This window comes from Hordeum vulgare, chromosome 2H (assembly GCF_904849725.1).
Source record: "Hordeum vulgare subsp. vulgare chromosome 2H, MorexV3_pseudomolecules_assembly, whole genome shotgun sequence".
Classification (NCBI taxonomy): Eukaryota; Viridiplantae; Streptophyta; class Magnoliopsida; order Poales; family Poaceae; genus Hordeum; species Hordeum vulgare.
The window spans coordinates 7,747,899-7,759,973 of record NC_058519.1 but is presented as its reverse complement, the minus strand read 5'-3'; positions in this window follow the sequence as shown (position 1 = coordinate 7,759,973).

Here is a 12,075-nt window from a genome sequence, read left to right as displayed (position 1 = left end):
TCCATAGTTTTTGTGTGTTCAAAATGCACCATTCAAAGGCACATCACAAAATTTCAACAATTTCTGACTTCATTTGGTATATTTCGTGCATTTACTTATTTGTTTTGAGCTAGTTGACCCTGAAATTGAAAAGCACTACAAATGAACTCTGGAAATGTTGAAAGTTGGCATGCTATCATCATTTCACCCACATAGCATGTGTTAAAAAGTTGAGAGGGCTACGACAAAAACTGGATGCAGTTCGTGTACAAAACTGACAATCTCTCTCGAAGTAGCAGGGTTTCGAACGAGAACTCGTCTATTACAAAGGGATTTCATTTTTTTAGAACTTATTTGAACTCCATAGTTTTTGTGTGTTCAAAATGCACCATTCAAAGGCACATCACAAAATTTCAACAATTTCTGACTTCATTTGGTATATTTCGTGCATTTACATATTTGTTTTGAGCTAGTTGACCCTGAAATTGAAAAGCACTACAAATGAACTCTGAAAATGTTGAAAGTTGGCATGCTATCATCATTTCACCCACATAGCATGTGTTAAAAAGTTGAGAGGGATATGACAAAAACTGGATGCAGTTCGTGTACAAAACTGACAATCTCTCTCGAAGTAGCAGGGTTTCGAACGAGAACTCATCTCTTACAAAGGGATTTCATTTTTTTGAACTTATTTGAACTCCATACTTTTTGTGGGTTCAAAATGCACCATTCAAAGGCATATCACAAATTTCAACAATTTATGACTTCATTTGGTATATTTCGTGCATTTACTTATTTGTTTTGAGCTAGTTGACCCTGAAATTGAAAAGCACTACAAATGAACTCTGGAAATGTTGAAAGTTGGCATGCTATCATCATTTCACCCACATAGCATGTGTTAAAAAGTTGAGAGGGCTACGACAAAAACTGGATGCAGTTCGTGTACAAAACTGACAATCTCTCTCGAAGTAGCAGGGTTTCGAACGAGAACTCGTCTCTTACAAAGGGATTTCATTTTTTTGAACTTATTTGAACTCCATAGTTTTTGTGTGTTAAAAATGCACCATTCAAAGGCACATCACAAAATTTCAACAATTTCTGACTTCATTTGGTATATTTCGTGCATTTACATATTTGTTTTGAGCTAGTTGACCCTGAAATTGAAAAGCACTACAAATGAACTCTGGAAATGTTGAAAGTTGGCACGCTATCATCATTTCACCCACATAGCATGTGTTAAAAATTTGAGAGGGCTACGGCAAAAACTGGATGCAGTTCGTGTACAAAACTGACAATCTCTCTCGAAGTAGCTGGGTTTCGAACGAGAAATCGTCTCTTTCAAAGGGATTTCATTTTTTTGAACTTATTTGAACTCCATAGTTTTTGTGTGTTCAAAATGCACCATTCAAAGGCACATCACAAAATTTCAACAATTTCTGACTTCATTTGGTATATTTCGTGCATTTACTTATTTGTTTTGAGCTAGTTGACCCTGAAATTAAAAAGCACTACAAATGAACTCTGGAAATGTTGAAAGTTGGCATGCTATCATCATTTCACCCACATAGCATGTGTTAAAAAGTTGAGAGGGATACGACAAAAACTGGATGCAGTTCGTCTACAAAACTGACAATCTCTCTCGGAGTAGCAGGGTTTCGAACGAGAACTCATCTCTTACAAAGGGATTTCATTTTTTTGAACTTATTTGAACTCCATAGTTTTTGTGTGTTCAAAATGCACCATTCAAAGGCACATCACAAAATTTCAACAATTTCTGACTTCATTTGGTATATTTCGTGCATTTACTTATTTGTTTTGAGCTAGTTGACCCTGAAATTGAAAAGCACTACAAATGAACTCTGGAAATGTTGAAAGTTGGCATGCTATCATCATTTCACCCACATAGCATGTGTTAAAAAGTTGAGAGGGCTACGGCAAAAACTGGATGCAGTTCGTGTACAAAACTGACAATCTCTCTCGAAGTAGCTGGGTTTCGAACGAGAACTCATCTCTTACAAAGGGATTTCATTTTTTTGAACTTATTTGAACTCCATAGTTTTTGTGTGTTCAAAATGCACCATTCAAAGGCACATCACAAAATTTCAACAATTTCTGACTTCATTTGGTATATTTCGTGCATTTACTTATTTGTTTTGAGCTAGTTGACCCTGAAATTAAAAAGCACTACAAATGAACTCTGGAAATGTTGAAAGTTGGCATGCTATCATCATTTCACCCACATAGCATGTGTTAAAAAGTTGAGAGGGCTACGACAAAAACTGGATGCAGTTCGTGTACAAAACTGACAATCTCTCTCGAAGTAGCAGGGTTTCGAACGAGAACTCGTCTATTACAAAGGGATTTCATTTTTTTAGAACTTATTTGAACTCCATAGTTTTTGTGTGTTCAAAATGCACCATTCAAAGGCACATCACAAAATTTCAACAATTTCTGACTTCATTTGGTATATTTCGTGCATTTACATATTTGTTTTGAGCTAGTTGACCCTGAAATTGAAAAGCACTACAAATGAACTCTGAAAATGTTGAAAGTTGGCATGCTATCATCATTTCACCCACATAGCATGTGTTAAAAAGTTGAGAGGGATATGACAAAAACTGGATGCAGTTCGTGTACAAAACTGACAATCTCTCTCGAAGTAGCAGGGTTTCGAACGAGAACTCATCTCTTACAAAGGGATTTCATTTTTTTGAACTTATTTGAACTCCATACTTTTTGTGGGTTCAAAATGCACCATTCAAAGGCACATCACAAATTTCAACAATTTATGACTTCATTTGGTATATTTCGTGCATTTACTTATTTGTTTTGAGCTAGTTGACCCTGAAATTGAAAAGCACTACAAATGAACTCTGGAAATGTTGAAAGTTGGCATGCTATCATCATTTCACCCACATAGCATGTGTTAAAAAGTTGAGAGGGCTACGACAAAAACTGGATGCAGTTCGTGTACAAAACTGACAATCTCTCTCGAAGTAGCAGGGTTTCGAACGAGAACTCGTCTCTTACAAAGGGATTTCATTTTTTTGAACTTATTTGAACTCCATAGTTTTTGTGTGTTAAAAATGCACCATTCAAAGGCACATCACAAAATTTCAACAATTTCTGACTTCATTTGGTATATTTCGTGCATTTACTTATTTGTTTTGAGCTAGTTGACCCTGAAATTGAAAAGCACTACAAATGAACTCTGAAAATGTTGAAAGTTGGCATGCTATCATCATTTCACCCACATAGCATGTGTTAAAAAGTTGAGAGGGATGTGACAAAAACTGGATGCAGTTCGTGTACAAAACTGACAATCTCTCTCGAAGTAGCAGGGTTTCGAACGAGAACTCATCTCTTACAAAGGGATTTCATTTTTTTGAACTTATTTGAACTCCATACTTTTTGTGGGTTCAAAATGCACCATTCAAAGGCACATCACAAAATTTCAACAATTTCTGACTTCATTTGGTATATTTCGTGCATTTACTTATTTGTTTTGAGCTAGTTGACCCTGAAATTGAAAAGCACTACAAATGAACTCTGGAAATGTTGAAAGTTGGCACGCTATCATCATTTCACCCACATAGCATGTGTTAAAAATTTGAGAGGGCTACGGCAAAAACTGGATGCAGTTCGTGTACAAAACTGACAATCTCTCTCGAAGTAGCTGGGTTTCGAACGAGAACTCATCTCTTACAAAGGGATTTCATTTTTTTGAACTTATTTGAACTCCATACTTTTTGTGTGTTCAAAATGCACCATTCAAAGGCACATCACAAAATTTCAACAATTTCTGACTTCATTTGGTATATTTCGTGCATTTACTTATTTGTTTTGAGCTAGTTGACCCTGAAATTAAAAAGCACTACAAATGAACTCTGGAAATGTTGAAAGTTGGCATGCTATCATCATTTCACCCACATAGCATGTGTTAAAAAGTTGAGAGGGCTACGACAAAAACTGGATGCAGTTCGTGTACAAAACTGACAATCTCTCTCGAAGTAGCAGGGTTTCGAACGAGAACTCGTCTATTACAAAGGGATTTCATTTTTTTGAACTTATTTGAACTCCATAGTTTTTGTGTGTTCAAAATGCACCATTCAAAGGCACATCACAAAATTTCAACAATTTCTGACTTCATTTGGTATATTTCGTGCATTTACTTATTTGTTTTGAGCTAGTTGACCCTGAAATTGAAAAGCACTACAAATGAACTCTGGAAATGTTGAAAGTTGGCATGCTATCATCATTTCACCCACATAGCATGTGTTAAAAAGTTGAGAGGGCTACGGCAAAAACTGGATGCAGTTCGTGTACAAAACTGACAATCTCTCTCGAAGTAGCTGGGTTTCGAACGAGAACTCATCTCTTACAAAGGGATTTCATTTTTTTGAACTTATTTGAACTCCATAGTTTTTGTGTGTTCAAAATGCACCATTCAAAGGCACATCACAAAATTTCAACAATTTCTGACTTCATTTGGTATATTTCGTGCATTTACTTATTTGTTTTGAGCTAGTTGACCCTGAAATTAAAAAGCACTACAAATGAACTCTGGAAATGTTGAAAGTTGGCATGCTATCATCATTTCACCCACATAGCATGTGTTAAAAAGTTGAGAGGGCTACGACAAAAACTGGATGCAGTTCGTGTACAAAACTGACAATCTCTCTCGAAGTAGCAGGGTTTCGAACGAGAACTCGTCTATTACAAAGGGATTTCATTTTTTTAGAACTTATTTGAACTCCATAGTTTTTGTGTGTTCAAAATGCACCATTCAAAGGCACATCACAAAATTTCAACAATTTCTGACTTCATTTGGTATATTTCGTGCATTTACATATTTGTTTTGAGCTAGTTGACCCTGAAATTGAAAAGCACTACAAATGAACTCTGAAAATGTTGAAAGTTGGCATGCTATCATCATTTCACCCACATAGCATGTGTTAAAAAGTTGAGAGGGATATGACAAAAACTGGATGCAGTTCGTGTACAAAACTGACAATCTCTCTCGAAGTAGCAGGGTTTCGAACGAGAACTCATCTCTTACAAAGGGATTTCATTTTTTTGAACTTATTTGAACTCCATACTTTTTGTGGGTTCAAAATGCACCATTCAAAGGCACATCACAAATTTCAACAATTTATGACTTCATTTGGTATATTTCGTGCATTTACTTATTTGTTTTGAGCTAGTTGACCCTGAAATTGAAAAGCACTACAAATGAACTCTGGAAATGTTGAAAGTTGGCATGCTATCATCATTTCACCCACATAGCATGTGTTAAAAAGTTGAGAGGGCTACGACAAAAACTGGATGCAGTTCGTGTACAAAACTGACAATCTCTCTCGAAGTAGCAGGGTTTCGAACGAGAACTCGTCTCTTACAAAGGGATTTCATTTTTTTGAACTTATTTGAACTCCATAGTTTTTGTGTGTTAAAAATGCACCATTCAAAGGCACATCACAAAATTTCAACAATTTCTGACTTCATTTGGTATATTTCGTGCATTTACTTATTTGTTTTGAGCTAGTTGACCCTGAAATTGAAAAGCACTACAAATGAACTCTGAAAATGTTGAAAGTTGGCATGCTATCATCATTTCACCCACATAGCATGTGTTAAAAAGTTGAGAGGGATGTGACAAAAACTGGATGCAGTTCGTGTACAAAACTGACAATCTCTCTCGAAGTAGCAGGGTTTCGAACGAGAACTCATCTCTTACAAAGGGATTTCATTTTTTTGAACTTATTTGAACTCCATACTTTTTGTGGGTTCAAAATGCACCATTCAAAGGCACATCACAAAATTTCAACAATTTCTGACTTCATTTGGTATATTTCGTGCATTTACTTATTTGTTTTGAGCTAGTTGACCCTGAAATTGAAAAGCACTACAAATGAACTCTGGAAATGTTGAAAGTTGGCACGCTATCATCATTTCACCCACATAGCATGTGTTAAAAATTTGAGAGGGCTACGGCAAAAACTGGATGCAGTTCGTGTACAAAACTGACAATCTCTCTCGAAGTAGCTGGGTTTCGAACGAGAACTCATCTCTTACAAAGGGATTTCATTTTTTTGAACTTATTTGAACTCCATACTTTTTGTGTGTTCAAAATGCACCATTCAAAGGCACATCACAAAATTTCAACAATTTCTGACTTCATTTGGTATATTTCGTGCATTTACTTATTTGTTTTGAGCTAGTTGACCCTGAAATTAAAAAGCACTACAAATGAACTCTGGAAATGTTGAAAGTTGGCATGCTATCATCATTTCACCCACATAGCATGTGTTAAAAAGTTGAGAGGGCTACGACAAAAACTGGATGCAGTTCGTGTACAAAACTGACAATCTCTCTCGAAGTAGCAGGGTTTCGAACGAGAACTCGTCTATTACAAAGGGATTTCATTTTTTTAGAACTTATTTGAACTCCATAGTTTTTGTGTGTTCAAAATGCACCATTCAAAGGCACATCACAAAATTTCAACAATTTCTGACTTCATTTGGTATATTTCGTGCATTTACATATTTGTTTTGAGCTAGTTGACCCTGAAATTGAAAAGCACTACAAATGAACTCTGAAAATGTTGAAAGTTGGCATGCTATCATCATTTCACCCACATAGCATGTGTTAAAAAGTTGAGAGGGATATGACAAAAACTGGATGCAGTTCGTGTACAAAACTGACAATCTCTCTCGAAGTAGCAGGGTTTCGAACGAGAACTCATCTCTTACAAAGGGATTTCATTTTTTTGAACTTATTTGAACTCCATACTTTTTGTGGGTTCAAAATGCACCATTCAAAGGCACATCACAAATTTCAACAATTTATGACTTCATTTGGTATATTTCGTGCATTTACTTATTTGTTTTGAGCTAGTTGACCCTGAAATTGAAAAGCACTACAAATGAACTCTGGAAATGTTGAAAGTTGGCATGCTATCATCATTTCACCCACATAGCATGTGTTAAAAAGTTGAGAGGGCTACGACAAAAACTGGATGCAGTTCGTGTACAAAACTGACAATCTCTCTCGAAGTAGCAGGGTTTCGAACGAGAACTCGTCTCTTACAAAGGGATTTCATTTTTTAGAACTTATTTGAACTCCATAGTTTTTGTGTGTTAAAAATGCACCATTCAAAGGCACATCACAAAATTTCAACAATTTCTGACTTCATTTGGTATATTTCGTGCATTTACATATTTGTTTTGAGCTAGTTGACCCTGAAATTGAAAAGCACTACAAATGAACTCTGAAAATGTTGAAAGTTGGCATGCTATCATCATTTCACCCACATAGCATGTGTTAAAAAGTTGAGAGGGATGTGACAAAAACTGGATGCAGTTCGTGTACAAAACTGACAATCTCTCTCGAAGTAGCAGGGTTTCGAACGAGAACTCATCTCTTACAAAGGGATTTCATTTTTTTGAACTTATTTGAACTCCATACTTTTTGTGGGTTCAAAATGCACCATTCAAAGGCATATCACAAATTTCAACAATTTCTGACTTCATTTGGTATATTTCGTGCATTTACTTATTTGTTTTGAGCTAGTTGACCCTGAAATTGAAAAGCACTACAAATGAACTCTGAAAATGTTGAAAGTTGGCATGCTATCATCATTTCACCCACATAGCATGTGTTAAAAAGTTGAGAGGGATACGACAAAAACTGGTTGCAGTTCGTGTACAAAACTGACAATCTCTCTCGAAGTAGCAGGGTTTCGAACGAGAACTCATCTCTTACAAAGGGATTTAATATTTTTGAACTTATTTGAACTCCATACTTTTTGTGTGTTCAAAATGCACCATTCAAAGGCACATCACAAAATTTCAACAATTTCTGACTTCATTTGGTATATTTCGTGCATTTACTTATTTGTTTTGAGCTAGTTGACCCTGAAATTGAAAAGCACTACAAATGAACTCTGGAAATGTTGAAAGTTGGCACGCTATCATCATTTCACCCACATAGCATGTGTTAAAAATTTGAGAGGGCTACGGCAAAAACTGGATGCAGTTCGTGTACAAAACTGACAATCTCTCTCGAAGTAGCTGGGTTTCGAACGAGAACTCATCTCTTACAAAGGGATTTCATTTTTTTGAACTTATTTGAACTCCATAGTTTTTGTGTGTTCAAAATGCACCATTCAAAGGCACATCACAAAATTTCAACAATTTCTGACTTCATTTGGTATATTTCGTGCATTTACTTATTTGTTTTGAGCTAGTTGACCCTGAAATTAAAAAGCACTACAAATGAACTCTGGAAATGTTGAAAGTTGGCATGCTATCATCATTTCACCCACATAGCATGTGTTAAAAAGTTGAGAGGGATACGACAAAAACTGGATGCAGTTCGTGTACAAAACTGACAATCTCTCTCGGAGTAGCAGGGTTTCGAACGAGAACTCATCTCTTACAAAGGGATTTCATTTTTTTGAACTTATTTGAACTCCATAGTTTTTGTGTGTTCAAAATGCACCATTCAAAGGCACATCACAAAATTTCAACAATTTCTGACTTCATTTGGTATATTTCGTGCATTTACTTATTTGTTTTGAGCTAGTTGACCCTGAAATTAAAAAGCACTACAAATGAACTCTGGAAATGTTGAAAGTTGGCATGCTATCATCATTTCACCCACATAGCATGTGTTAAAAAGTTGAGAGGGATACGACAAAAACTGGATGCAGTTCGTGTGAAAACTGACAATCTCTCTCGGAGTAGCAGGGTTTCGAACGAGAACTCATCTCTTACAAAGGGATTTCATTTTTTTGAACTTATTTGAACTCCATAGTTTTTGTGTGTTCAAAATGCACCATTCAAAGGCACATCACAAAATTTCAACAATTTCTGACTTCATTTGGTATATTTCGTGCATTTACTTATTTGTTTTGAGCTAGTTGACCCTGAAATTAAAAAGCACTACAAATGAACTCTGGAAATGTTGAAAGTTGGCATGCTATCATCATTTCACCCACATAGCATGTGTTAAAAAGTTGAGAGGGATACGACAAAAACTGGATGCAGTTCGTGTACAAAACTGACAATCTCTCTCGGAGTAGCAGGGTTTCGAACGAGAACTCATCTCTTACAAAGGGATTTCATTTTTTTGAACTTATTTGAACTCCATAGTTTTTGTGTGTTCAAAATGCACCATTCAAAGGCACATCACAAAATTTCAACAATTTCTGACTTCATTTGGTATATTTCGTGCATTTACATATTTGTTTTGAGCTAGTTGACCCTGAAATTGAAAAGCACTACAAATGAACTCTGAAAATGTTGAAAGTTGGCATGCTATCATCATTTCACCCACATAGCATGTGTTAAAAAGTTGAGAGGGATATGACAAAAACTGGATGCAGTTCGTGTACAAAACTGACAATCTTTCTCGAAGTAGCAGGGTTTCGAACGAGAACTCATCTCTTACAAAGGGATTTCATTTTTTTGAACTTATTTGAACTCCATACTTTTTGTGGGTTCAAAATGCACCATTCAAAGGCATATCACAAATTTCAACAATTTCTGACTTCATTTGGTATATTTCGTGCATTTACTTATTTGTTTTGAGCTAGTTGACCCTGAAATTGAAAAGCACTACAAATGAACTCTGAAAATGTTGAAAGTTGGCATGCTATCATCATTTCACCCACATAGCATGTGTTAAAAAGTTGAGAGGGATATGACAAAAACTGGATGCAGTTCGTGTACTAAACTCACAATCTCTCTCGAAGTAGCAGGGTTTCGAACGAGAAATCATCTCTTACAAAGGGATTTCATTTTTTTGAAATTATTTGAACTCCATAGTTTTTGTGTGTTCAAAATGCACCATTCAAAGGCATATCACAAAATTTCAACAATTTCTGACTTCATTTGGTATATTTCGTGCATTTACATATTTGTTTTGAGCTAGTTGACCCTGAAATTGAAAAGCACTACAAATGAACACTGAAAATGTTGAAACTTGGCATGCTATCATCATTTCACCCACATAGCATGTGTTAAAAAGTTGAGAGGGATATGACAAAAACTGGATGCAGTTCGTGTACAAAACTGACAATCTCTCTCGAAGTAGCAGGGTTTCGAACGAGAACTCATCTCTTACAAAGGGATTTCATTTTTTTGAACTTATTTGAACTCCATACTTTTTGTGTGTTCAAAATGCACCATTCAAAGGCATATCACAAATTTCAACAATTTCTGACTTCATTTGGTATATTTCGTGCATTTACTTATTTGTTTTGAGCTAGTTGACCCTGAAATTGAAAAGCACTACAAATGAACTCTGGAAATGTTGAAAGTTGGCATGCTATCATCATTTCACCCACATAGCATGTGTTAAAAAGTTGAGAGGGCTACGACAAAAACTGGATGCAGTTCGTGTACAAAACTGACAATCTCTCTCGAAGTAGCAGGGTTTCGAACGAGAACTCATCTCTTACAAAGGGATTTCATTTTTTTCAACTTATTTGAACTCCATACTTTTTGTGTGTTCAAAATGCACCATTCGAAGGCACATCACAAAATTTCAACAATTTCTGACTTCATTTGGTATATTTCGTGCATTTACTTATTTGTTTTGAGATAGTTGACCCTGAAATTGAAAAGCACTACAAATGAACTCTGGAAATGTTGAAAGTTGGCACGCTATCATCATTTCACCCACATAGCATGTGTTAAAAATTTGAGAGGGCTACGGCAAAAACTGGATGCAGTTCGTGTACAAAACTGACAATCTCTCTCGAAGTAGCTGGGTTTCGAACGAGAAATCGTCTCTTACAAAGGGATTTCATTTTTTTGAACTTATTTGAACTCCATACTTTTTGTGTGTTCAAAATGCACCATTCAAAGGCACATCACAAAATTTCAACAATTTCTGACTTCATTTGGTATATTTCGTGCATTTACTTATTTGTTTTGAGCTAGTTGACCCTGAAATTAAAAAGCACTACAAATGAACTCTGGAAATCTTGAAAGTTGGCATGCTATCATCATTTCACCCACATATCATGTGTTAAAAAGTTGAGAGGGCTACGACAAAAACTTGATGCAGTTCGTGTACAAAACTGACAATCTCTCTCGGAGTAGCAGGGTTTCGAACGAGAACTCATCTCTTACAAAGGGATTTCATTTTTTTTGAACTTATTTGAACTCCATAGTTTTTGTGTGTTCAAAATGCACCATTCAAAGGCACATCACAAAATTTCAACAATTTCTGACTTCATTTGGTATATTTCGTGCATTTACTTATTTGTTTTGAGCTAGTTGACCCTGAAATTGAAAAGCACTACAAATGAACTCTGAAAATGTTGAAAGTTGGCATGCTATCATCATTTCACCCACATAGCATGTGTTAAAAAGTTGAGAGGGCTACGACAAAAACTGGATGCAGTTCGTGTACAAAACTGAAAATCTCTCTCGAAGTAGCAGGGTTTCGAACGAGAACTCGTCTCTTACAAAGGGATTTCATTTTTTTGAACTTATTTGAACTCCATAGTTTTTGTGTGTTCAAAATGCACCATTCAAAGGCACATCACAAAATTTCAACAATTTCTGACTTCATTTGGTATATTTCGTGCATTTACATATTTGTTTTGAGCTAGTTGACCCTGAAATTGAAAAGCACTAGAAATGAACTCTGAAAATGTTGAAAGTTGGCATGCTATCATCATTTCACCCACATAGCATGTGTTAAAAAGTTGAGAGGGATGTGACAAAAACTGGATGCAGTTCGTGTACAAAACTGACAATCTCTGTCGAAGTAGCAGGGTTTCGAACGAGAACTCATCTCTTACAAAGGGATTTCATTTTTTTGAACTTATTTGAACTCCATACTTTTTGTGAGTTCAAAATGCACCATTCAAAGGCATATCACAAATTTCAACAATTTCTGACTTCATTTGGTATATTTCGTGCATTTACTTATTTGTTTTGAGCTAGTTGACCCTGAAATTGAAAAGCACTACAAATGAACTCTGAAAATGTTGAAAGTTGGCATGCTATCATCATTTCACCCACATATCATGTGTTAAAAAGTTGAGAGGGATACGACAAAAACTGGTTGCAGTTCGTGTAC